Below are 24,472 nucleotides of genomic sequence, written 5' to 3'. Positions count from 1 at the left end.
GCCTTTTGCTGGATGAGGCAACTGCCTTAAATAAAAAAAAGTGCTTTAATTGTGTACCTACGTACTCAGTTACAGGATATGGAGTCTCCAGCTAATATTTTAGTTGACCTTATCGTGCTCAGTGATGTCTGCTGAAGGTATAGTGAACAGATTGCTGTCTTTGCTCCAAAAGGACCCAATTAACATTAGTGAGGACTTTCTCACCAAATGTCTGGTGTCAGTCGCTTGTGATGGAGCATCAGTAATGTTTGGCCACAATAGCGGGGTTGTGAAAAGGTTACAAGAAAGAATTTCTCCCAATATTGTAGCCTGGTACTGGTCAGCACACCGCTTAGAACTTGCAGTCGATGTTATGAAAGCTACAAATCATTTCAAAGCATTGCTAGACAAACTGAATTCTTTTTAGCACATCTGTGAAAAATCATTTGCAGCTAAAAGAATGTGCAGATGCTCTTGACATTCAGCTTTGTAAACTAGGAAGAGTGTTAGATACTCGCTGGGTTGCCTCAAGCTACAGAACATTAGTACCCGGCACACGCAGCTGAACCGGAATACTGTGTGGTGATTGGCTCATTTGCGAGCCATACCACACGGTATTCCCGTCCACGCCGTGCGGGTGTTCCCAGCGAGCGGCGTGGCAGCCCCTCAGCCAATGAGGAAGCTCGAAACTGGGCAATCCCCGCTCCGTGCCTCCCCATGGCTGGAGGCTTCCTTCGTCCCCTGCCGGGGACGCAGGTAAGATTTATTTCTTTTCCCCAGCCTTTCCTCCTTCCTCCCTCCTCCCTCCCCACCCCCACTTACCTTCTATCCCGCAGTCTCCGGCGGGGGACGATGGAAACCTCCAGCCATGTGAGGACTCGCTCCAAGCCTCCACACGGCTGGAGGCTTCCATCGTCCCCCGCCGGAGACCGCAGTACTTTATTCTTTTTTTTTCTCTGCCTCCCCATCCCCTCCCTTCCGCCCTCCCGACCCCACTTAGCTTCTTTTTTCTTCTGGTCCTGGAAGCGAACGCGCTGGGAACACTTCTGTTCCCAGCGCGTCCGCTCCTGATGGCCGCCGTGGAAAGGGAAAACGGACTAAATTTTCCCTTTTCATGGCGGCGGCCATTTTTTTTGCCGTTTTTTGTATCGGAACAGAAAAAAAAAACAATTAGTACCCTGGTCTAACGGGCCAGGGTACTAATGGCAATAAGCCACGAGGTGGGGGGCCAATACCGCCCGAGGTAATGCCCCCAGGGCACCGTTAAGGCCCTCGCTTCGCTCTGGCCTATAACTCGCCCTGGGGACATTACCTGGGGCCGTGTTAGCCCGCCACCTCGTGGCTTATTGCCACAGTAGAGGCTGTCTGGAATGCTTATCCTGCTCTTTACAAACACTTTACATTGGCATCTAGTGATGGCTCTCGTGATGGCACAACACGAAACATGCACACTGGACTATGTAGGTGCCTTTCGTCTGTGCAGTTTGTTGGTAATCTTGGCATTATGTTTGATGCACTTCAAGAGTTATCAGAATTGTCTCTGACTTACAAAAGCATGATTACACGATCATTGATGCACATCGTGCTATTTCCTGACAAATATCAGTGTTTGAGGCAATGGTAGAAATGCAAGGAAAACACTCTTCCCAGTGCCAGAAGGACATAGAAGAAAATAGTTTCCAAGGAGTGACCCTGCATGAAGGAAAGGCGTACGTACGACAAAAGAATTGAACATGGACAGTTTTTTCGCAGTCTTGCAGACAATGTATGGAGTCGTTTGTGGTGTACAGGAGGTTCTGCTGCTGCTAAAAAAAAAAAGTTGCGTAGAAGAAACTAATAAGCAAACTCAAAGTTTTGTGCAAGCAGTACTGGCTAGATGAGTTACCATCTACGTGTGGAGAAAGTGAGTGTCTCTGTGTGAAAGATTTGACATTGGTGACGCTTGTCAAACCATTCAGGCTTACAAGGAACAAAGGAACATAGGGAGAATAGCGGAAAAGAAGCTAATAGACACTACAAGGAACCTTTGACAGCTGTGAACACTATTGCTATCTCCACTGCCGAGTGTGAACGAGGGTTTTCACAAATGAATCTTGTCTGCACATCAACAAGAGCTTCCCTGCATATTGACACCATTTCATCCTTATTATTTATTAATCTTGCTGGCCCACCATTGAAGAAATTCAACCACATCCCCTATGTCAATTCATGGATTGCAAAGGGACGAAGAGCTGCTGATGACCTTAGGAGTAAGGAACGAAAAGAGGACGTGGCCAGGTCAGATTTAGACATTTTATGGGCTTTTATGAGCGAGTAGAGACAACTATGCACATTATTGCACTTGTAATTATTTAATATATTATTTATTTGTACTTTATTTAGTAACTGCCATTTGTTTGTTTTGTTCATATATTGTAATTTGCACTTGACTATAGCAGCTTAGCCATGGTGATCCCAACCAGCTTTTGGAAAAGTTGTAATCGAATCTAGAGTTAGTATGACATTTTGTGAAAAGTTATGCAGAATATTTTGCCATGTTAGGCTAAATACTGTGCCTGGCAGAATGTTAATTACTTCAAACAAACACAACATTTAAATAGCATCTGACAGTCTATTTAATTGATACAGATTAATGCCTTCTCTACCTCCTTTTCTAAGTTTAAAATGAAAGCCAAACATGGCACCTTGTACTTTCTTGTTTGGTTATGTTCTATATCCAATGTGTTTATTTATTCTTAGTGTGTATATTTATTATTTATTCCGTGTGAGGTAAACTCCCTATTTTTTATGTTGGGGGATCAATTCTCAAATGGGAGTATAGAAACTATAAGAACATGGAATTGATTACCCCTCTCTACAGCAGTGCCTGAAAGTACCAGATTGGTGCAGTTGTACACAATATTTAGTACACAAATAGACACATGTAGTCCCTAATGATCACTCAATACATATCCTCCAGGAAATAGAGGAAACAGTAAAATATTTTAAAAAAGTAAATTTATTCATGTATATTAAACAAAATATTTCAAAAACAGTATTAAAATCAAAAACCGGTAAGTGCAAAACAGTCACAGTTAATACAAACCTACAAGACATAAAATTTAAAGGGGTGCGATTGACTAAATAAACATAATTCAATCAAGGAGATAGTTGACATGTTTTGTCCTTTAATTAAATTAGACACTTATCCCTAGTGTCTTTTCAAAAAAAGATGCCTAGGCCTTCTTCAGGACAGAAGATTTCTTCCACTTTTTCTTCATATTAATGAATTACCCCATTGTATGATGCATATATGGCATCACTGATATCTCAGGTAGAGTGAGAAAAAATTGACATAAATTGTGCCAATAAATCTCATTTCTTTAAGTGGGACGAGAAGTGCACAAGTAGAGTTTCGTCATTGTGGCAAGAGGAGATGCTTGTCTTGACCTCGGGTTATGCCTTTGTATAAATCCGGAGGGCGTAGTAGATAATTTGGACTGACGCGAGGCAAAGACCTGCAAAAGGTGGTTTCCGTATGTATGCCGTGAAGTGGCTCTCCGGTTTATTTAGACTGGCAGCTGCGGAGTGAAGTACAAACAAACCGCTGTATGGGAAACAGCACGTCAAAGAGATTTCGGAAATGCTGAGAGTTGTTTAAAACAGGTCAAAATCCCTGGCGTCTACTTAGACGCCAACCTAACTATGACAAAACATGTAAATGCCCTCTCCTCTGCTACCTCATACACATCCAAGCTCATCTCCCCAAGTTGGAAATTCCTCACGCCCAAAAACTGTCACCCCAGCGAGAGCACTAATTCCCAAAAGAGTTGTTAAACACATCACAAAGAAGTTGCAGAGCGGAATTAGGCAGAATTTTATAAAACTCTGCCGGCGATCCATCTGTGCCTGGTGACTTGCCCACAGTAAGTTTGGAGAAGGCCAGACGAATATCTTCAACTACCATTCCTCCTTCAATACTCGCCGATTGATCACTCGTCAGTTGAGAAATTTCTAATGAATTTAGGACATTTCTATCTCATCAATCTCACAAGTCAGATCCGATCACTAGAGTTTTTCATAAAAGTCGTGGAATAGTGTATTTATCTCTCTTTGTTGTGTTTTTAAGACATCACTTGGATTTCTAATTGTATTTATAAAACAATCACTCAGCAACTTTCACCCTGTGTGCAAGGAGTTTGCCTGCTTTCTCCCCATTCTCGAAATAATTTGTCCTCTGACTGAATTAATGCGTAGTCTACCTGGTCCGATATCAATTTATTTAATTCAAATTTTGCCTTCCTCAATTGAGACCTAGTTCCTTCGTCTCGGCTTGCAGCAAAGCAATTGTTCAGACGCTTAGCCTCTGCAGACAGCTTCTGAATCTCTTTAGCCTGCTTTTTCTTTTGTTTGCCAGTTGTAGACATCAGCACACCAAAGAAAAAACATTTAATTACTTCCCAGACTAAAGAGACTGCAATATTATCGGTCCTATTAATTCAAACGAAGTCTTCAATTTCTTCCACAATTTCATCTCTAATCTGTTCGTTTAGCAGAATGTTTGAATTCATTCTCCATCTTGAAGATTTGACCAGAGATTGCTGCAAGGAAAGACGTAGGGATACAGGTGCGTGGTCTGACTTGGCAATGAGCCCAATACTTGAATCAAAACAACTTGAAGTCACTTGGCCCGAGGTCAGAAATAAGTCAATACGGGAATAGGTATCATGACACGATGAGTGGAAGCTATAGTCTCTTTCAGACAGGTGCTCCAAGCGTCATATGTCCCCCAGATTTAATTAATTCATTAGACATTCTAAAAGACCTCCTACTCTTCCTCGAGACAAGCGAGCAGTCTCAATTCGAGCGGTCTAACGCTGGATCCAACACTTGGTTAAAATCATCAGCCAACACAATCGCATTAACATTATAGCTTTGAAGCAATTGCGCAAGGTCATGGAAAAAAAAGGCATCATCCAAATTAGGTGCATACACATTGCATAATAGCATAGTATCTTGCATTTTAATCAAAACACAAACAATTCTTCCTTCTTTGTTTTGCTTGAGAGAACTTTTGAGAGGCAGGTTTTTCTTAAGTATTGAAACGCCTCTTTTACTAGTTGAATAGGTTGAAAAAAAAGTTTGGCCTATCCACCCTCGTTGAAGTTTCTCAGCTTCTTTATCGTCCAGGTGTGTCTCTTGGAGGAAAGCAATGTCGCAAGACGTGGATCTCAAATAAGATAAGACTTTTGTTCGTTTCATAACAGTGAAACGATATTAAGGTGATTTACAGATCTAGAATTCATGCTGCTAAACTTAATTAGATTTTTATTTAAACGTGTAATCAATATAGAACAGTGAGAAGAAAAAGATCAGAAAAAGGAAAAAAGAAATGTAAGAACCCATACCCCACCCAGGTATGAGTTTACCAGAAAACTCTGGTACCAGTTGCAAATAGATGGCACACCAGTCAGACCCAACACTATGATCTTGTTGAAATTAGTTGTGGTCCGAGATCGTGCTCCATTCCGTGGTTTCTTCTATGCAATGACCACCCAGGTTATTTGTTCTTAATCTATGGATTCTCCATATTGCAGCAGGTTGTCCCGGGGTATTTTCAATGCATGATGGAATTCCCGGTCGATCGGTCTGGCTGAACAACACTTTTCCAAGAAGGATGTACTGAATGTGGAGAGTTGATCATCCCTAATCTGCCTGTTAAAACCTGTATGAGGCACCAGTGGCCTGGCTGTAGACAATAGATCGATTTGTTTGACTTGGATAGAAATTGGTCATGTGCAGATAGTTGTTCTTGCCTGTGGGTTTCTGGTATACAGCGGTTTCCAGGTGGCCATTAGTTTGAAAAGAATGGTGTCCAGGAAGGATAATACTTAACTTGGGGTATTCCATGGTGAAATTAATGCAGGTTTGGTGGCCAGTGAGTAATTAATACAAATCAATAAGGTAATATTCCCCTTCTGTTCAAATGAAGAAAATGTCATCAATATATCACAATTATGATAGTAGTTTCTTGAATTGTTGACATTAGAACATTTGCTAGAGGTCAGCCATGAAAAGGTTAGAATACTGAGGCGCCATTGTGTTGCCCCTGGCTCTTCCCATCTTTTGTATTAAGTGTCTCCCAATTAAACAAACGTAGTGTGCAAGTATGAATCTCGGATGGTCTGTGAGGCCTTAATTGGCACGATTGTCTTGCTGGTCCCCTTTTGCAGGAATAAACACCAAAAGTAGTTAGGATTTTGCAATTTTTGGATCCTTGGGAGCATGTAGAAAATGCCACTGTCTGCTTTATGTTCCTTAATTCAGTATCATATCAAAATGTAAACAAAAGAAACTAATGTACATTTACTGCATGAATGGCAGTAAATGAAAATTACAAAACCCCATTATACCGTACAAGGGGTTACAGGGGTGTCCCCTGCAGTCGCAAGGCAGGAATTATAGAAGGAAAACATATGTGCAATCTATGTGATCACTACATGTATGCATTTTTTTTGTTCAGAAATTTCCGTTTGAGACATTTTTGGCCGCACAGTGATCACATAGATCCCCCAATTCTGTGTGATAAGTAGCTGATTTGCTCCAGAGGTTTTTGTATTTTTTACATCTTTATACCAAACACTTCCTTATTTCATTCTTCTAATTTTTCCATTAGTTGAATTACAGTCATTGAATAACTAACTATAGATGGAACTCACAACCCAACCCCAAATATTGTATTCATTAATATACTTTCCACCTCTAGAATCTAATCTCGTTTCTGGTTTACATTCCCTTCTTTTGTAAACATTCATTTTCTTTTTAGCACATCGCTGTCAGTTAATTTCTTTTCTACACATGTGCAATTTATAAAATCTGTTTGTACAAAAAGGCAGATTTATTTTAAACAAAACATTATATATGTAACCTTATTCTGAACATAATACAGATAGTATTTTTGTCAATCACCTTGTGTTGTGCTACCTCATTGTCTCCAAGCATCAGTTTGTAAAATTTGCATATATAGCCAAATCATTAACCATCTGGGTACATATGCGTAATTATAAATGACCATATAACAGGGTCTACGTCACAGAGATAAAGCCATTGCAATTTATCATGTTTGATTGATGAAGACTAGCCGAAGGACCTAGCTGTCCACTTCTATTAGTCTGACGTTTCGGCAGAATTGAAATTATACCACCTTCTTCATGACCTCTTGCTACAACTCAACACTGAAAAAAATAACATAAAACCACGTTTAAGCTAAATTTGCGTTTCTCAGAGTAACGTTATTATAATTACCAAATTTTGTTTAAAGTGTAAGTGTGTAAAACACTTGCCTCACAGCCTGCTGTGCCTCTCCCCTTCCAATCCTCTTGTTTTTCTTCTCCCCTTTGTCAACCTCATGCAAAGAAATTAGTAAGGTCAGAGGGGGAGGGTACTTTGTGAGATTCAAATTCACCCTCCCATCTTACCCCATCCTGTCAGCTTGTCTATCTAGACCCTGTGAGCCTTGGTTAGCAAGTGAAAATAATTGTTTACCTTTTGAAGGTATGCGATAAGCTGTTTCTGTGCCATTCATGGAACAAAGTGTAAGCTTTGTCTGCCCTGTACGGTCAGCTGTTGTATATCTTGGTGGCATCTGGAGTCTCAATAATTAGTGTATGGCCTGAAAGACATATTGTAATCATTTAGAATTTTTTTTGTTTGTTCTCTCATCCTGCCGCTCAGTTCGGGAGTATATTGTTAATGGTTTGATGGTATCCCTGCACTGCTTTTTGCTTTGCGAGGGATAAAGTTGTCCTGCATCCGCTTCATGCTCAAGCTAAAGTCTATAAGTTCCCTCGCAGGGCTGTACCCCTAGCAGGTGAGAGAGCAGGGCAGGGGGAGCTGGACTGTTTGTCCTGCACGTACATCGCGTTCTGCAAGCCTCGTAGCCGTACTCCAAGTTAACCTTAAAACTCTAGAGATGTAAGATTATATGTCTTTGACTCTCAGTCTATCCCAGTGCCCTCAAATATTTATATTTGGGCCCGCGGGTTGTGCTATTCGTGTTCCCGTGCTTTGCGAGAGCATCCTACCTGCGTTTGTCCAAGTTGTTCTCTGCGTTCTTCACTGTCTGGCAGGATGCTGTTTTTTGCCGCTCAGCCGATTCGAGGGGCAGCTGTAGTAAAAGAGAAGCACAGCTGGGTCAGCCCTCTGCCTCACTGCATCTCCGTTCTATATCTTGGTGATCCGTACAGGTCCCTTCATGCAGGTTCTCAGATGAACAGAATGTGGCGTTCGCCATACTTACTTTTGTTCTCGCTTGTGGATTCCACTGCACGGTCGTCGCTCGGGGCAACCAGACGTGACGTGACTTGGTGCCTCTCTAAGTGTTTGACAGCGCGTGACGCTGTCATGGTGAATGGGCTGTAGCCTATCTCAGTCTCCTGCCAACTATGGTGCTCGAGGGAGATGCAGCTGTGTGTTCTCCATGCGCCTACCTCATTCTTTATTGAGTACTATGTCCAACTGTGTTGCCTATTTAGTCACTGCCGGCCGGAAATCTGGCAAGTTTGTTCAAGGCTTATTCTACAGTTGGGTCTGTGGAGTACTTTCACATGTATGCACATGGCTGCAGTTCTTGCCATCTGCATTTCCTGCCGTCTACAACTGATGTAGAGCTCATGTGACCACAAGGCAGTATAATTGAATATATAGTGTTTCCCTTATCTTTGCTTGTGCAATGTATTACTGCAACTCCCTAGGCCAGAGGTTTTTTGTACACTGTGGTGGGCTCATCAGCAGGTTTCTGCTGATAGTTTGTATAAAGAGTTTGTCTGTATGCCCCCATTTTGTTTAATATACTCTCCTTGTTCATTTATGTACAAAAATGTTTTTATATACTGCCAACAAGGCACAAGCTGTCAGAGCACTACACCAAGTAAAACATATATAGTTATCAATAAAACAAATTAAAAACTAAGACAGAATGCAATTAAAACATCCATTAAAATGCAATTAAAACATGAATCAGTGCAATATACATACAAACATGACCAATCAATGTCATTTAGGTAAAAGCTGCACCAAGATTTAAATAGAGGAACTAGACCGGGATGCCCCGTGTCAACCCTACTTTTCGCTCTGGCAATGGAACCCCTGGCCGCTGGCCTCAGGACCAGAGAGCTGGAACGAGGTATCACCCTAGGCCCCAATAAACTGATGCTCTCATTATACCCAGACAATGTGGCCCTTTTCATCAGTGACCCGGTTACGAACCTGAACCCAGTCATGCGAGAAGTCGTCAAATTCAGCACCTTTTCGGGGCTAAAGATGAACCACACTAAAACGGTTATAATCCCCTTAACCCCTGAAACTAAAGAATTCAAAGATGATTACAAGTTTAGATGGGAGCACACAGGGGTCAGATACCTAGGAATACTAATGTCCAGGAACCACAACGACTCCTTTCGCGATAACTACAAGAGAGTAGTCTTGACGCTGAGTCAAAATATCTAGGTGGAAACATCTACCACTCACACTATAGGGCCGAGCCTCCATAGTAAAAATAGTTATAGTACCCAAACTTCTATACTTGTTTGTAAACATTCCTTTACTACTGCAGAGAAAGTTCCTCCACCACCTGCGCAGCCTAATCCCCGAGTTAGTATGGGCAGGCAAACCAGCGAGGGTAGCCCACACAACATTCATCCAACCAATAGCAAAAGGGGGACTAGCATTGCCAGACCTGGAGCGCTATTACTGGGCGGCTCAAGCACAATTCCTGGGGCACTGGTACGCTACCCAATTCATCCGCCTGCATGCCCAAATAGAACAGGCCCTGATAACCCCTAACCTACTGTGTGCAGCCATTATAGGCGAAATCCCGGTATCACCGACAACGCTGGACATAGTGCACTCCACATGAGCTATAGAAATCGATAGCTCAGAAAAGCAGGGTGGTGGTCAGGTTCTCCCCCCTTATCCCAGCACGATTCATCCCAGGGCTGCTACTCACTGCAGAGAGATTATACCTCCAATGAGTTAGTAAACTACATTTTGATACACTAGATGACTTGTTTATTGACGGGAAGTTCTTAACACCCCAACAAACAAGGGAATGCGGGGCAAACCCGGCACTAGAAATATTTGTGTACTTCTGACTCTGGCACACACTTCAATCGATATTCCCTACATTTCCAGCACAACCACCCACATGGCAATTCCTGCATGAAGTGATCCAATCGCAGGGAGAAGATGGGCTAATATCCATGATCTATAAAAACCTTTTAACAGACACCACTACCTAGACAACAGCACCAAAAACAAGATGGGAAAAATCACTGGAAGCCACTATACCTGATGAAGACTGGTCGTATATCCAGTGGCAAATCCAGAAGGTGTCCCTAAACTTGCGTTAAAAGCGGATACATTTTAACTTCATACACCAGGTGTACCACACACCAGCGAAACTGCACAGACAACGCCCAATCATACCAGCAGCATGCAAACGGTGCGGCACATCCCCAGCAGACTTCTATACCTAGCCTGAAAATGCCCAACAATTAAACACTTCTGGCAGGAAGTATTAGAAAAGACCTCGGTGATGGTGGGTGAGCGCCTCAAACATAATGTTAAGGTAGCGATGCTGGGATACACGAAGAATGTACAAATCTCAGCAAGGAGGCTGACCGGCCTACTGTTGGTGTTAGCACGGTGGAGAGTTGCCATGACTTTGGGATGGGGTCACATCCCCACTTTACAAACATGGTTGCAAGATGTAGCATATTGTCCTGACATGGAGACGAACTTCATCAAAACCCTGCCCCTACATGCAAGGCCTCCGGACACATGGGGACCGTATATTAATTAAATAATAACAGCATCAGACTAAAAACCCTGCCATAAGGTCCACAGCATCTACTAAATAGACAACGGGTTCCTTACTACTTTGGTAACTGTCGCTGTTAATCCTTGTATGTAACCGAAGGGGGGGGGAGGGGTGGCTGGTACCACATGGCACACTATTGAAGTATGTTTTGTTATGATTAAAAGGACTAAAATAAAGTTTTTTTTAAAAAAAAGTAATTTAGAAGGCAAAACTTCACAACCATGCTTTCAAAATATTCCTGAATTTCAGATAGTCAGGGATTTTGCATAGACTAGGGGGCAGGGAATTCCAATGAAACATTGACGCAAGAAAACAATGCTTTCATAGACCATCTATGTTTAATGACAGGAACTTTTTGAAGAGAAGGAACAAGTTACTTACCTGTAATTGTTGTTCTCCAGCATTGGTCTGGCATGGATTCACATGCTCATGAATATTCCCCGTCGTCAGGCTGGGAATCCTCGGTAAAGAAAAAATCAGTTTCGTTTCTGAACTGTCTTTCTCCTAATAACCAATCACCTGTCTCTGGGTCATACTGCCCCCAGCAAATGACTGCCCTCTACCTAAGCCCCTCCTCTGGCAGCCATCTTCAGATTTGTTAGCACGTAAAGTGGCAGTAAAACCAAGCGAAGAGCCGCAGAGGGGTAGGAGGTAGGGTTCGCATGTGAATCCATGCCAGACCCATGCTGGAGAACAACAGTTACAGGTAAGTAACTTGTTCCTTCTCCAGCATGGGGTCTGGCATGGATTCACATGCTCATGAATAGAATACATAGCAGTACACACATTCACAACCACGGGAGGTGGCAAGGCTCAACATTAAGCAACTCTTACCTCCTCACCAGGCCCCCCTTCAGGCGAACAGGTTGCGCAGCACTGCCTGGCCGACCCTGCACTCCTCCCTGGAATCCCGGTCGACACAGTAGAATCTCGTGAAGGTGTGCGTCGACCTCCATGTAGAAGCCCTGCAGATGTCCAGCAGGGGTACACCAGACAAGAACGCCGTGGTAGCAGCAATCGCTCTGGTCGAATGGGCTCTCGGACGGCCAGGCAACGGTCAGTTTGCCAACCGGTGACAGTACATGATGCAGCCGGAGAGTCATCTGGAAATGGAAGCCTTCTGGAGGGCCTTCCCTTGGTTCACAGGTCCACAGTTCACAAACAGTTGTGATGTCTTCCGAAGGCTCTTGGTGCAGTCCACGTAGAACTTCAGCGCTCTATCTACATCCAGCAAGTGCAATGTCCTCTCAGCCGGCGACGAAGGTGACGGGAAGAAAACAGGTAACACCAAGGGCTCGTTGAGATGGAAGTTGACGGCACCTTGGGCATGAAGGAGGGGTGCGTCCTCAGCACAACCCTCGTCTCGTGGAAAGTCAGGAGGTTTACAGGAGAGGGCCTGGATCTCTCCCACTCGTCGTGCAGAGGTGATGGCCACAAGAAACTGCTTTTCTTTTTCCACGACAGGAACTTCAACGGTGTCGAATGCAGCGGCTCGAATGGTGGCCCCATGAGCCTGGTCAGCACCACGTTGAGCTCCCACGCCGGGGCTGGAGCATTCACCGGTGGGAACGATCGGAACAGTCCTTTCATGAACTCCTTCACCAGGCGATCGGACCATAGCGACGAGCGTCCCAGAGTTCTGGTGTAGCGGGAGATAGCTGCCAGATCAATCTTCATGGAGGCATGCGCCAGCCCCGCCTTGGCCAATGACAGTAGGTACAGCAGCACTTGAGGGGCCGTAATCCGCAGAGGGTTAATCTTCTGTGCACGGCACCAGAGAGACAGACAGAGAACCTCTTCCATTTGTGTCCATAGCACTTGAGAGTTGCGGACGCCCTGGCCTTTGCAAGCAGCTCCTTGCAGTCCGCCGGGATATCGTACCCTCCAAACTCTAGTGCTTGCAGGAGCAAGGCCTGCAAGTTCAGCGACCCTATGTCGTGGAGGAGGATGGCGCCTCTTTCTCTGGCGAGAAGGTCCGCGTCCGTCCGCAGTTTGACTGGGGGGTACGCTGACATGTCCAGAAGGTTTAGGAATCAGATCTACCTCGGCCACGCCGACGCACGACGCCCGTAGCCTCAGTTGTAGTTTTTTCCCCCAGAACGTGTGCCACCAGTCTTCTGCCAGTCAGACACACAAGGCCTTGCGGAAACGTAAGCTGCAATCGCATAAGAAATTCTGCAGCGGAGAAGGTAGGGAGGGAGCGATATGGAATACGTCGTCGGACCATCTCATCGAAAGAACGTTACCAGGTAAGAGAGTAACTTGTTCGAGGGGATTTGGTCCTCCGGCGTATTCCATATCTTTGACAGACTCACAAAGCAGTACCAAAGCAAGGAGGTGGGAAAAGAATTTAGAACACAAATATAACATGCCCAATCAAATTGCAGAATAAAGGACTGCCTTGCCAAAGGCCAGATCCTGTCCTCGGATGCAATCGAGGGAGTAGGGACGTACAAAAGTATGTACAGAAGCCCAGGTGGCTGCATCACAGATGTTCTGAATAGGAACACCCCTCTGTAGTGCAGTAGATGCAGCCATACCCCTGGTAGAATGGGCCCGCAAGCCAGCCGGTGGGTCCTTACCCGCCAAGCGCCAACACTCGGAGATAGGCAAAATAATCCAATGAGACAAAGTCCGTTTCGTCACAGCTTGTCCCAAAAGCTTTCCAGCGTAATCAATGAAGAGTTGATCGTCCACTCTGACCCGGGACATGCGTGAAATATAAAAGCTCAACGCTCTCCTAGGATCAAGCCTATGGAGCCCTCTTCCTTACCAGGATGCGGAGGAGGATAGAATGCCGGAAGAACAACCTTCTGGCCCAACTGAAATTCCGAAACCACCTTCGGAAGAAAGGAAGGAAGGAAGGACGAACTCGAAGGACAACCCTGTCCTTATGAAACACAGTGAAGGGTGGCTTAACTGAAAGTGCCTGTAACTCACTCACTCTGCGAGCGGAAGTAACCGCAAACGAAAACACAGTTTTAAGAGTGTACGGTCTCAAAGGGCAAGAATGCAAAGGCTCAAACGGAGCACCCATAAAAAACTTAAGAACAAGGTTCATATCCCAACTGGGCACCAGAAAAGGTGACTGAGGGAACACATTAGTGAGCCCTTTCAAAAACTGAGAAATTAAAGGAATCTTAAAATAGGAACATTCTTCAGACGAGCGCTTAAATATGGACAGCGGCGCCAGGTAACCTTTAATGGTACCCACTTGGAAGCCCCTGTGGGCCAAAGAAAGCAAAAAAGACAAACATGGGAATGTCACATTCAAAAGGATCCACATTCTTAACTCTGCACCAGCCGCAGAATTTACGGCAACGGTACAGAGACTTTGTTGCCGGCCGTCTGGCCGAGAGCAACACCTCCAACACTTCTTCAGGGAGGTCCCAATCCTTATACCTCAACCTTTCAGAAGCCAAGCGTGAAGGTTGAGGGATCTGACCTCTGGATGGAGAACCTGACCCCCCCCGCCCCTCCTCCCGTGAGAGCAGATTGTCTCGGTAGGGAAGACGACGTGGAGGGTAGATGGACAAGTCGAGAAGGTCCGGGTACCACGTCCTCCGGGCCCACGACGGAGCAATGAGGATCATCCGGGAACCGAACCTCCGTAACCTCCGCAGTACTTGCAGGATGACGGGGACTGGAGGAAACGCGTACAGCAGTGGGAATGACCACTCCACCACAAACGCGTCTCCTAAGGCTTCTTTTGGAGGAAATTCCTGAGAGCAGAACCTTTCGCACTTCCGGTTGACACTGGAGGTGAAGAGATCCACTTGAGGGGTCGCCCAAAAGGGCAAAGATCTCCAGGAGGATCTCCTGAGCCAGCTCCCACTCGTGAGAGATCGTGCTCTGCCTGCTCAGAGCGTCCGCCGTCTCATTGTCGTCTCCGGCCAGATGAACAGCCGGGATCGAAACTTCCTGCTGGATGGCCCAGAACTCGAGCTGCATAGCCTCCCTGCACAGAGGAAGTGACCCTGCCCCCCCTTTTTGTTGAGGTAGTGCATGGCCACCGTGTTGTCCGTAAGGATCAGGACACTCTTTCCTCATACAGTCGGCAGAAAAGCCTTCAGGGCTAGCCTGACGGCCGTCGGCTCCAACAGATTGATATGGAGTCTGGAGACCAACGACCTCCGACTGTCAACTCGTTGGCATGAGCTCCCCATCCCGTGAGGGATGCGTCCGTCACGATCGTCACCTCCGGCCAGGGAAGCCAAAACGGAGCCTGAACAGGGTCCGACATCCTGCCGGAAGATTGCGACCACTGCATCTTGAGTGCCCACTGCAAAGATCTCATCCGCAGACGAGCCTCTGGCACCAGAAGAATGCAGGATGCCATGAGGCCGAGCAACCTCAAGAACTCAAACGCCGGGAGCGTCAGGGCAAGTTGAAACTTGTGCACCATCTGCTGAATGTGAAGAGCCCTCACCTGGGGAGGAACACACAGCCTCAGGGATGTGTCTAGCACTGCTCCGATGTACTGGAGCTGCTGTGTTGGCGTCAAATGGAACTTCTTTAAATTGAGGGAGAAGCTCAGCTTGTGAAGGGAGTGTCAGGTGATGGACAGATGATCCAGGACTTGCTCGGGAGAGCTCCCCCTGATCAACCAATAGTACAGGTAGGGGTAGACGTGAATCCCCCCTTTCCTGAGATGCGTTGCCACCACCACCAGGAGCTTGGTGAAAGCCCTTGGGGCGGAGGTCAATCCGAACGGCAGGACCCGAAACTGAAAGTGCGAGTCGCCAACCGCGAACTTCAGGTACTTCTTGTGCTTGGGATGGATCGGCACATGGAAGTAAGCGTCCTCGAGGTCGAGAGACACCAACCAGTCCTGAAGTTGAAGGGCCTGGAGGACTTGAGAGGGAGTAACCACCTTGAACTTGTCCTTCCGGAGGAGTTTGTTCAAACCGCGCAAGTCCATGATGGGTCTCAATCCCCCGTCTTTCTTGGAAATCAAAAAATAAGGGGAATACCATCTCTTGTTCCTCTCACTACAGGCACCGGTTCTATGGCGCCTTTCTCCAGCAGGGCTTGAATTTCCTGCGCAAGGAGCGGATCCGGACTCTTCAAAGAGAGGTTCCCAGGTGGATTGTCGCGAGGCCTCTGCCGAAAGGGAAGACAGTAGCCGTGGGTTATGATCTCCACAACCCACACATCTGAAGTAATGGTACGCCACTCTACAAGATGCTGCGCCAGCCTTCCCCAACCGGCGAACCATGGGACATGGCCTCATAACTGAGTGGTAGTGGCTGCGGCGTTGCCTGAGGGCAAAGAGGCAACTGCCCGAGCGGCTTTGGCGCCTCGAGTACCCTGTTTTCCACCTCTGGTACTCCTACGGTGGCCTCTTTGACTGGCAGCTCCTTTCGCTTTACTGAAGGATGATTAATAACGAAAGGAACCTCCCCTCCATGGTTGTCCCCTAGGACAAAAAGGCGGAGATTGTCGAACTGCAGCGCCCAAAGACTTCACTGCAGCTTTGGAGGTCTGCAACCTCTCAAGGCTCTCGTCAGCCTTGCTGCCAAAAAGATGTTCACCGTCAAAGGGCATGTTGAGGAGCCGGGACTGCACATCAGGAGCAAACCCCGACTTCCGCAACCACGCAAACCTGCGTATTACAGTGCTCGCCGCCATGGACCGGCTGACACAATCTGCCATGTCCAAACCCGACTGAACGGCCTCACACATGGCATCCTTGCCATCCTGGTCCATAGCAAGTAAACCATCCCGTTCGTCCCCTTCGGGAATATGTTCAGACGCTAATGCAACACAGTTCCACAGTGTATGTGTGAAACGAGACAATGCACATACAGAGTTGGCCATCTGAAGCGCCATACCCCCTGAAGAAAACACTTTCTTCGCCCAGCGATCAAAACGTTTGTCGTCCCTATCCGGAGGGATGGTAGGATACGACACCCGCTTTGCCGGGGCCGTAGCCGCCTGCACCACCAAACTCTCCAGAGTAGGGTGCCTGGACAAGTAGCAGGGGTCACTGCTGGCTGGATGGTATTTTCGCAACAAAGACTTGCCGACTGCCGGGAGACTCTCCGGAGCAGTCCAAGCCGCCGCCACCCTTCTCTGCAGTGCCATATGAAACGGCAGTACCGGGTGGGGGGACCAAGATCTAGGATGTCCGTAAGATCATCCTGAACAAACTCCCCTGGGGGAGCCGACCATCCCAAGTACTCGGTGACCCAAGACATAAGGCGCTGGTACAAAGAATCGGCATGAGTGCCAGGCTGAGGCCTACAAAACTCCACCTCCGGAGAGGTGTCCAGTCCACTGGCATCATGCAGTGACTGCCTCAGGTCTTCAAATTGGCTATGTCCCAAGATAAACTCATCTGGCACCGTAACCGGAACCAAGCCCTCATCAGAGCCCTCATCAACCTCTGAAATGTACTACAGGCGGTGAGAGGAAGGCATCTGGGGACCCAAGCTATGCCTGACCTTAGCCAGAGCCTTTCTAGGGGCTTCCCCCGTGCCACGGGGCCCCTCCGACACCACCGCCTCGAAAGGCATCGAGGGCGCCGAGTGAATCGGCGTCGACGTCAGCCTCAGCGCCGCCAGCATCGACACAGGCCTCGAAGCCAGAGCTCCGAGCGTGTCCTTCGACGACCTAGGTGCCGACAGCGTCGAAGATCCCCTCGGAGGCAGAGCCTCGAGAGCGGCCGTCGACAACCTCAGCGCCACAGGCGTCGACGTCTTCCTCGAAGACTGCACAGGATCACGCGGTCTCGAGCGCATCGAGGACCGGGTCCTGGAACGGGCATGGCGAGAAAGGTTACCCTTGTCCGAGCGGGACCTCTCCCGCGAACCGTGCCAACCACCCGAGCCCGAAGGCGTGCAAGCGGTGTCCCTCGACCGATCACGACCGACCCCACTCTGAGGCGTGGACGGACAGGTGTCCAGCGATTCGAGAATCGCTAACTTCTTCCCAAAGGAAGCCCATTCCTCCGGTGTCGCTTGCATGGTGGGATAAGCGACCTGCCGACGGGCGGAGTCCTCGGAAGAGGACAGGGAAGGCGACCGATGCCGACGCTTCCGGGAATGCCTCGAAGAGGCAGAGGAATGGCGAGACCGACTCTTGGAAGGAGACCCACTGGACCTCCGACGATGACGCGGAGAGTCGCCTCTTGAATCATCCGTCGAAAGCCCAGCAGACCTCGACTGAGACACCCTACCTACAACAACTTCTTGCGCTCCCGCAACACCTTGGCGTGAGCGACTGGCAGTTGACAGTCGTCCGTGTCGTGGGCCTCCCCGAGGAACCAGAGGCAGGTGTCGTGCGAGTCCGTTAACGACATCTTGGACCCACAGTCCCTGCATTTTTTGAAGCCCGGACGCAGGGTTGAAGACGAGGTAGACATCGTCACGAAAAGGTCTTTTTCACAAAACCGAACAGGTTCAAAGAAACGAGAAGATTACAACAGAAACTCCAAAGAGTCGAGGCATACTGAGATTCACAAAGCCAACACGTTCGCAGAAAAAACAGAACTGAGGCTACGGGCGTCGTGCGTCCTACTCATCACATAGGGTGACGTCGGAGGAGGTCCTCGGGGACGGCGCTTCGTCATCGACGCAGGCGCCGAAAATTTTCAGAAGCAGCACAGCTGTGGTGATTACCTGTCAAAGATATGGAATACGTCGGAGGATCCAATCCCCTCAAATAACTTGTTTTTGAAACCTTGCAAATTCAGCCCAGGCAGTTTAAAACCTATTTTCTTATATTTGGTCCAGAATTAAAACAAGCCTGTGGAACAAAAATAGCCCATGTGTTTCCCAGCAGCCAACCCCTTCTCATTGCTAGGCGCAGACAATCTTTCATTCAACATATTACTTTTCCTTTAAAACAGGCATTTATTTTTCTTTGATTTAGCAAAACCATTTTACACATGTGGTGAAAACTGCTAGCATTTCCTTTCAAATTCTATTTTGCCATCGGACTTCCCAATATTGTCTTGCAGCCATAGTTAGTTTCTTGTACACAACAGTCTGTACAAGGCAAAGGTCTCCTGGAATTGACAGGTGCACAGAGCTATGATTTCTTTTGCAGGGTTCATTCCTTCGACACTTAGCAGCACAAAATAAAGCGTATCCCGTGCACAGCAGAAAGTGAAGTTTCTTGGCCCTTTTTTTTCAGATTTGGCTTAACAGGTCCAGTCATTCAGAAATCATGCCTGGTTTTGCTGAGGCACAATGAGATATACTGGGCATGACAGGGCCTTATTGATCACAGTGGTTTAAGAAAGAACAGATGGAATTAGCGTCAAAGGGGATTTTGGGGTTTGCAGAGAAGCAACGCTGCTTTTTCACTTACTTCCTATATGTCAGAACACACTGGCACGCTCTGTGTTCCCTTGTTCCATCCTGCCTGATGTCTGCTTGACAGGGCAGTGCAGCCATTTATTTTGTTGCTCCAAAACACAGTTTTGAGGCCATGGCGCTCACAGGAACCAGACCTAAGGATTGGGATGGTCTGGGCAACAGGCCTCCTTTCTCCCACTAACTCCTCTCCTCCTGAACACCGTGGGTGTCAATATGGAAATGTTCTGCTGCACGTGCGAGAACCTCGTTTAGGAGGGGTTGGTTATCGACAGGGGAGTCGGTAACCGGGGCTTCGTTTTCTACCGGGGAATCTACTCTGTAGGTTTCAGGGTCTTCCTCTTCCTGGTCCTCATCGTCCCCATAGTATCCCGTCCCGGTTTGTTCTTCTACCATGCCAAAGTCTTTGTCCTCACCAAAGGAAGCTTCTCCTTGATACAGTGAGTATGGTCTTGAGTATGGTTGTACCTCGAAAGGGTCTGTAGACCTCATCAGTGTTTCAAACCGGGGCTTCTTACTCGGGGGGATAGGATCATTAGAGCCTAAGGGTGTCGCCCCTTGTGGATCATACGAAAGGAAATGGTCTGGATTTTTAATCGTAAAAATCAGCCAAAGAAGACATCCTTGACATGACCCTATCTATGTCTTCACTGGACCATTTTTTGGAACTGGGAATGACTCTCTCAGCAAGTCTCGGGGATTTATCTTGAGTAGATTTGGTATTAGACATATCAGCAGACCTGGTCTTGTCTGTCTGTTTAGGGGGGGTGGTGTGTTTCACAGGTGTGGAAGAGTGCAAAGGCTGCTTCTTCTGCTGTTTTCCCCCCTCCCCGTGAGTGGAAAAATGTTTTCCCTGTCCTTTTGTGGCTCCGGAGGTTTTCGACGCCTGGCGTCGAGGATCGGGGGTAAGGTCCACGTCCTTCGAACGTGGGGCCTCGCTGATTTTGACTGCGGGCTCCGACTCCTGGAGCGCAGCCTGGGGGTGGAAATCGTCTTCGTCCTCCGACGATCGAACTTCAGTTAGCCTAGGGAGCGAGGCACGCTTGGCAAGAGTGGATGATTGCCTGGAGTCATGCGGTGATCTCGATCGAGAGCGCCCAGAGGACACCGAATCGGACCGTTCTGTTTGTGCCTCTTTCCGAGCACTCGACGTCGTCGAGTCTCGGTTGGACTTTGTGTGTTTAGTGTGTGTGGTGTGTGAAGCGCTTGTGTCGCCGGGGTCTTCCCCATAGCCGCCCTGCCGGATGACCTTCCGAGGTCGGGGACTTGTGCTCGGCTGTCTTTCGACGCCGTAATGCCCTCGCCGTTCGAAAGTACGGCGTCGCTGCCGTCGCTGAAGGAGCCCTCCGCTGCCATCGCCGCTTGCCTGGCGTGGTGGGCCCAACGCTTCGTCGAACGGTCCTTAAGTGTCTTAGGTTTAAACCTACTACACGCTCTGCAGTTCGCTTCGGGGTGGTCCCTCGGCAAGCAGAGATTGCACGTGGCGTGCCTGTCGACCCAAGGGTATTTGCGATTGCACTTGGGGCAGAATTGAAAAGGGGTACCCTCCATACGCACCATGAGGCAGCGGGCTGTTAAGTGTAGGAAATGTATAAGGTGTACCTATATACCAAGAGTGTAGAGTATGTACAACCCCCCACTCTCCCTACTTGTAGGGCCGAGGCCAGCGGCCTTCCAAGGCCCGGGCCGAGGCCAGAGGCCTTCCGAAGTCCAAATCCGTCGTGCAGCAGCCGACGGTCGATTTCTTCTCCAGCCGGCGTAGAGTGTCGAAGTTCGACGTTGGGATGGGGAAGGATGTAAATAAATTAATATTTTAGCAAAAGTATGGCTAAGGCCAGGGGACTCCACAAAATGCTTCCGACCAGTATGGCGGAAAAAAACAATCTGAGGATCCTAGACGCGTGAGGGATCTTGGGTACAGTGGACGTCACACTAGGGATAGTATTACTGGCACGCCCTGTGTCGACGCCCATTTTCGAGTTTCGAAAAACAAACTGTAATACTCTGCAGCTTCCACTAGATGTCGGCCTATGCACAGCATGTGATCTAAGCAGATTCCACAAGCCTCAGAAATATATATATATTTTTTTGTTTCAATAAAATACAACATTTCGAACAATCATAGGCTAATCTAAGCATTAAATTTCGCTCAGAATACCATCAACGCGCTTAACAGAGCCACATTTTTCTTTAAGCTCAAACTTTAACATAAATGAGGTTACAGAAAGGACAGAAATTACTTAAACAATAATTTCACAGATTTTCAACACTCGTACCATCGCGGCTGTTAATGCGGCGCTTGAGCCAGAAATTAATTTGTCCCAAAATAATTCTGAAATAAGGTTTTGTTTGTGACGCGCAAAACTCCCAAAGAGTGCTAGGCGTGAGTTCCATGTCCCTTCGCACTCCATCAGCAAATGCCTAACTGTTTGCTTTGCTGGGTTGATACAAACTGTGCATAACTGTTTTGCTCGGTCTCCTTGCTCTCGCCTTTCCAGTACTTCTCCACAATGTACCAGGTTCAGCATTATTCTTAAAAAATAGAGTAACAATCTATATGGGGAATTGTGAAAGATGGCAAGCAAGCCCAGGCAGTAGAATCTTTGATCCTTTATTACATCATGTTAAAACCATCTTAATGAGGCAAATGTGGATGTTTGTAGTCCGGTGGACAATTAAAACCAGGTTAAAAGAAAGTAAGTTATGGGATTTCATTGAAAGTGAGACCATCCCATGTAAATAATCTAGGATATTCGACTTTATGAAGTACCCCCTGATTTGGACACCGCCAATGGCATACCTAAAAACGATTCTGTGCCCTGGACACAGGAACTGGCAGTTACAATTTCGAATCCTGAACACGCTGGAGTACACTGGGCCGGTCAGGAGGCTGTGCCATTCAGAGAGGCACTGTAGACTCCAATATGGGGGCACAGGAAAACTTAAAACACTAGGTAATAGAGTGTGATGCCGTTGAGGTATTAAGGCATAAATACTTCCTACGCTTTGTCCACTCTGAAAACTCCTTACGTAGAGAACATATGAGGGCTAGATGTATGTATACTAAACAACTGTCCCTATCCCTAGCCTTGGTGAAATGTTTACAGGACATATTTGCATCCCTGGGTGAATAGATATAAAGGTCAGAGCCCTCTTATCCTGTACTTACTACAGGGACTAGCACTTTTGCATTAGCACTTTAACCTGGATTGGAGGCCTTCTTATTAACTACAAACACACATTTATTCCTCCCATCCATCTTTTTTTGTTTCCTTTGTATAGTTATACCAGAGGACCGGGGTTCATGCTACACAATCACTGTTTGGCAGAATACCCAGGGCCCAACAAACCCTCCCCACGATACACAGACGACTCAGCCAAGGGCAAGTTAGAACTGTCCTTTATTTTCTATAAGAGACAGGGATCATAAAGGAAATAATTCTCCAGCAATCACAGCTCCTGAGACCGTGTCAGGGGCTTTGGTTTCTGTGTGTGGTCACAAGTTGGGGCTCTTCCCCAAAAACCTCAGAGCTTACACTATTGGGTGGCTGGGGTTGTAGTGCCTATAGACGGCACCTATAGATAGGTTAGCTGACTGGCCCTTGCATGTCAGATGACTTTTCCTAGGCCTGCCCCATAAATAATGACATTGTTGCAGGGACGCAGGATTACCATTGGCCCTTGCCCTTGGCCATCCACCCCTGGATTTGTGTTCCCCGATTGGCTGGAGCGGGTCTCCCCCAGGCTTGCGACCCAGCTCTATTCTCAGCGCTCAGTGTACCTTCTCAAGGTGAGGAGAAAAACAATGTGTCCCCGTTGTTGCCACTGGTATAACCACCTTGCCTTAGAGAGTGCCTGTAGGTTGCAACGTGGTACGACAACACCTGTATCAGTTCTTGTCCACTTCGCTGTGAACTGCTCCTATTCCCACAGCGGTAAAATGACTATTAGGCTCAGTCAGATTATGTGGGCGCAGACCGCAAAATTGAGCTCTTCTGTCTGCAATTAGTGAGGATTTATTCTGCTATTTCGCAGGTAGCTCCCTGTCCCTGGAGCCAGGAATGTTTTGGTCATCTCTGACCTTGGCTGCTAGCACCAGCCATGGACAGTGTTCTGCAAAGTCTGGTTTCCTTTGTCCCTTAGTATGAGGTCTGTGGCTTCATGTAATTCTATAGTTCTGCTATGATTTCTATACGTCTATATTGTATTATTTTCCTTATAGGTTAGTGATACTTGGTGCTTCCATGTTCCTTATACAACCCTGTAGTTCCATATGGTTAGTTGCAATAAGCGGCTGCAAGCTTGCTCTGCATCTCTTGCTTTCTTGCATTTCTGCTTTTTGCTAATGAAAAGGAAAGGCTTCTGACAGTATGCATCTGTCCTCTATCTACAGAACTGTGTCAGCATGTTCTTCGTGTGTGCACGTGTGTGTGTGTGTCCGTGTACCTTCGTGCAAGGATGCGCGTTTGCTTCGTGGATAACATTACTATGTTGTGGGGTCTTCAACATCAGCACAGCTGGAGGTTTATCATTAGTCAATCAGTTCCAGTGTTGAGACACCTGTATTCATGAAGACCTCAGCTGAATAAGGTTTGAATGGTTGTCCGAGAGAATATCTGTTTGCATATGTAGAAGTCACTGCTCTCCTGGGGCTGGCCAAACAGTGATTGGCATCTTACATTTCTGGTTCATCGGGCTGTCATGCTTATAGGGGTACAGAGGGGCATTCCAGGGACCCCCACTCTTCACCTTTTTCCTTTCCCTCTTGAGCATTGATTACCTACCCCTTCCTTCATCTACTCCTTAAGCATTGAATACCCATGTGTTACTATATGGAGTCTTTTATTCACCAAGATTGGAACAAAACATATAGCACTTTAGAATCCCTTCCTGTGATAGAGTCTAGTTCGCACCCTTCTCCCCCGATTAGAAGATTTTTAAGATTTAAAATTGTTTATCTTTAGGTGCTGTATGAAATGTTTACATGAAATGTGTTGTTTATCTTGTTTTTCCCTTGATGATACTTTTAATGTTTGATGTTTGATCACATGAAAGATAGATTGTGAAAAAAAGATTATTTTGTTAACTAAAATCACAATAAAGTAAAAGAAAGAGAGCCCATTCTGAAAAATCTTAAATAAAGAGTTTGCAAATATTTCAGAAGTGGATTGTGCACCTGCTTGGCAGAGCAGGCCTTGCCCAACCTGAAATGGAAGAAAGGCGGGCAGGTAAAACACACTTTGGAAAGTCAGAACACTGCAAAAATTAACACATTGACAAAAAATGGTGGTGGGTGTTACTTTATGGGATTTTT

At 46.9% G+C, this 24,472-nt stretch overlaps 1 protein-coding gene across 1 annotated transcript in view; it reads right to left on the bottom strand.

Moving 5' to 3' along the window:
* Positions 1 to 24,472, bottom strand: part of AP3B1 (adaptor related protein complex 3 subunit beta 1) — a 2,743,269-nt gene that overhangs the window by 2,518,267 nt on the left and 200,530 nt on the right. The window lies entirely within an intron of this gene.

The sequence above is a fragment of the Ambystoma mexicanum genome, chromosome 6p, assembly GCF_040938575.1.
Source record: "Ambystoma mexicanum isolate Mex_15411 chromosome 6p, UKY_AmexF1_1, whole genome shotgun sequence".
NCBI lineage: Eukaryota > Metazoa > Chordata > Amphibia > Caudata > Ambystomatidae > Ambystoma > Ambystoma mexicanum.
This window is presented reverse-complemented; position numbering and strand designations above follow the sequence as displayed.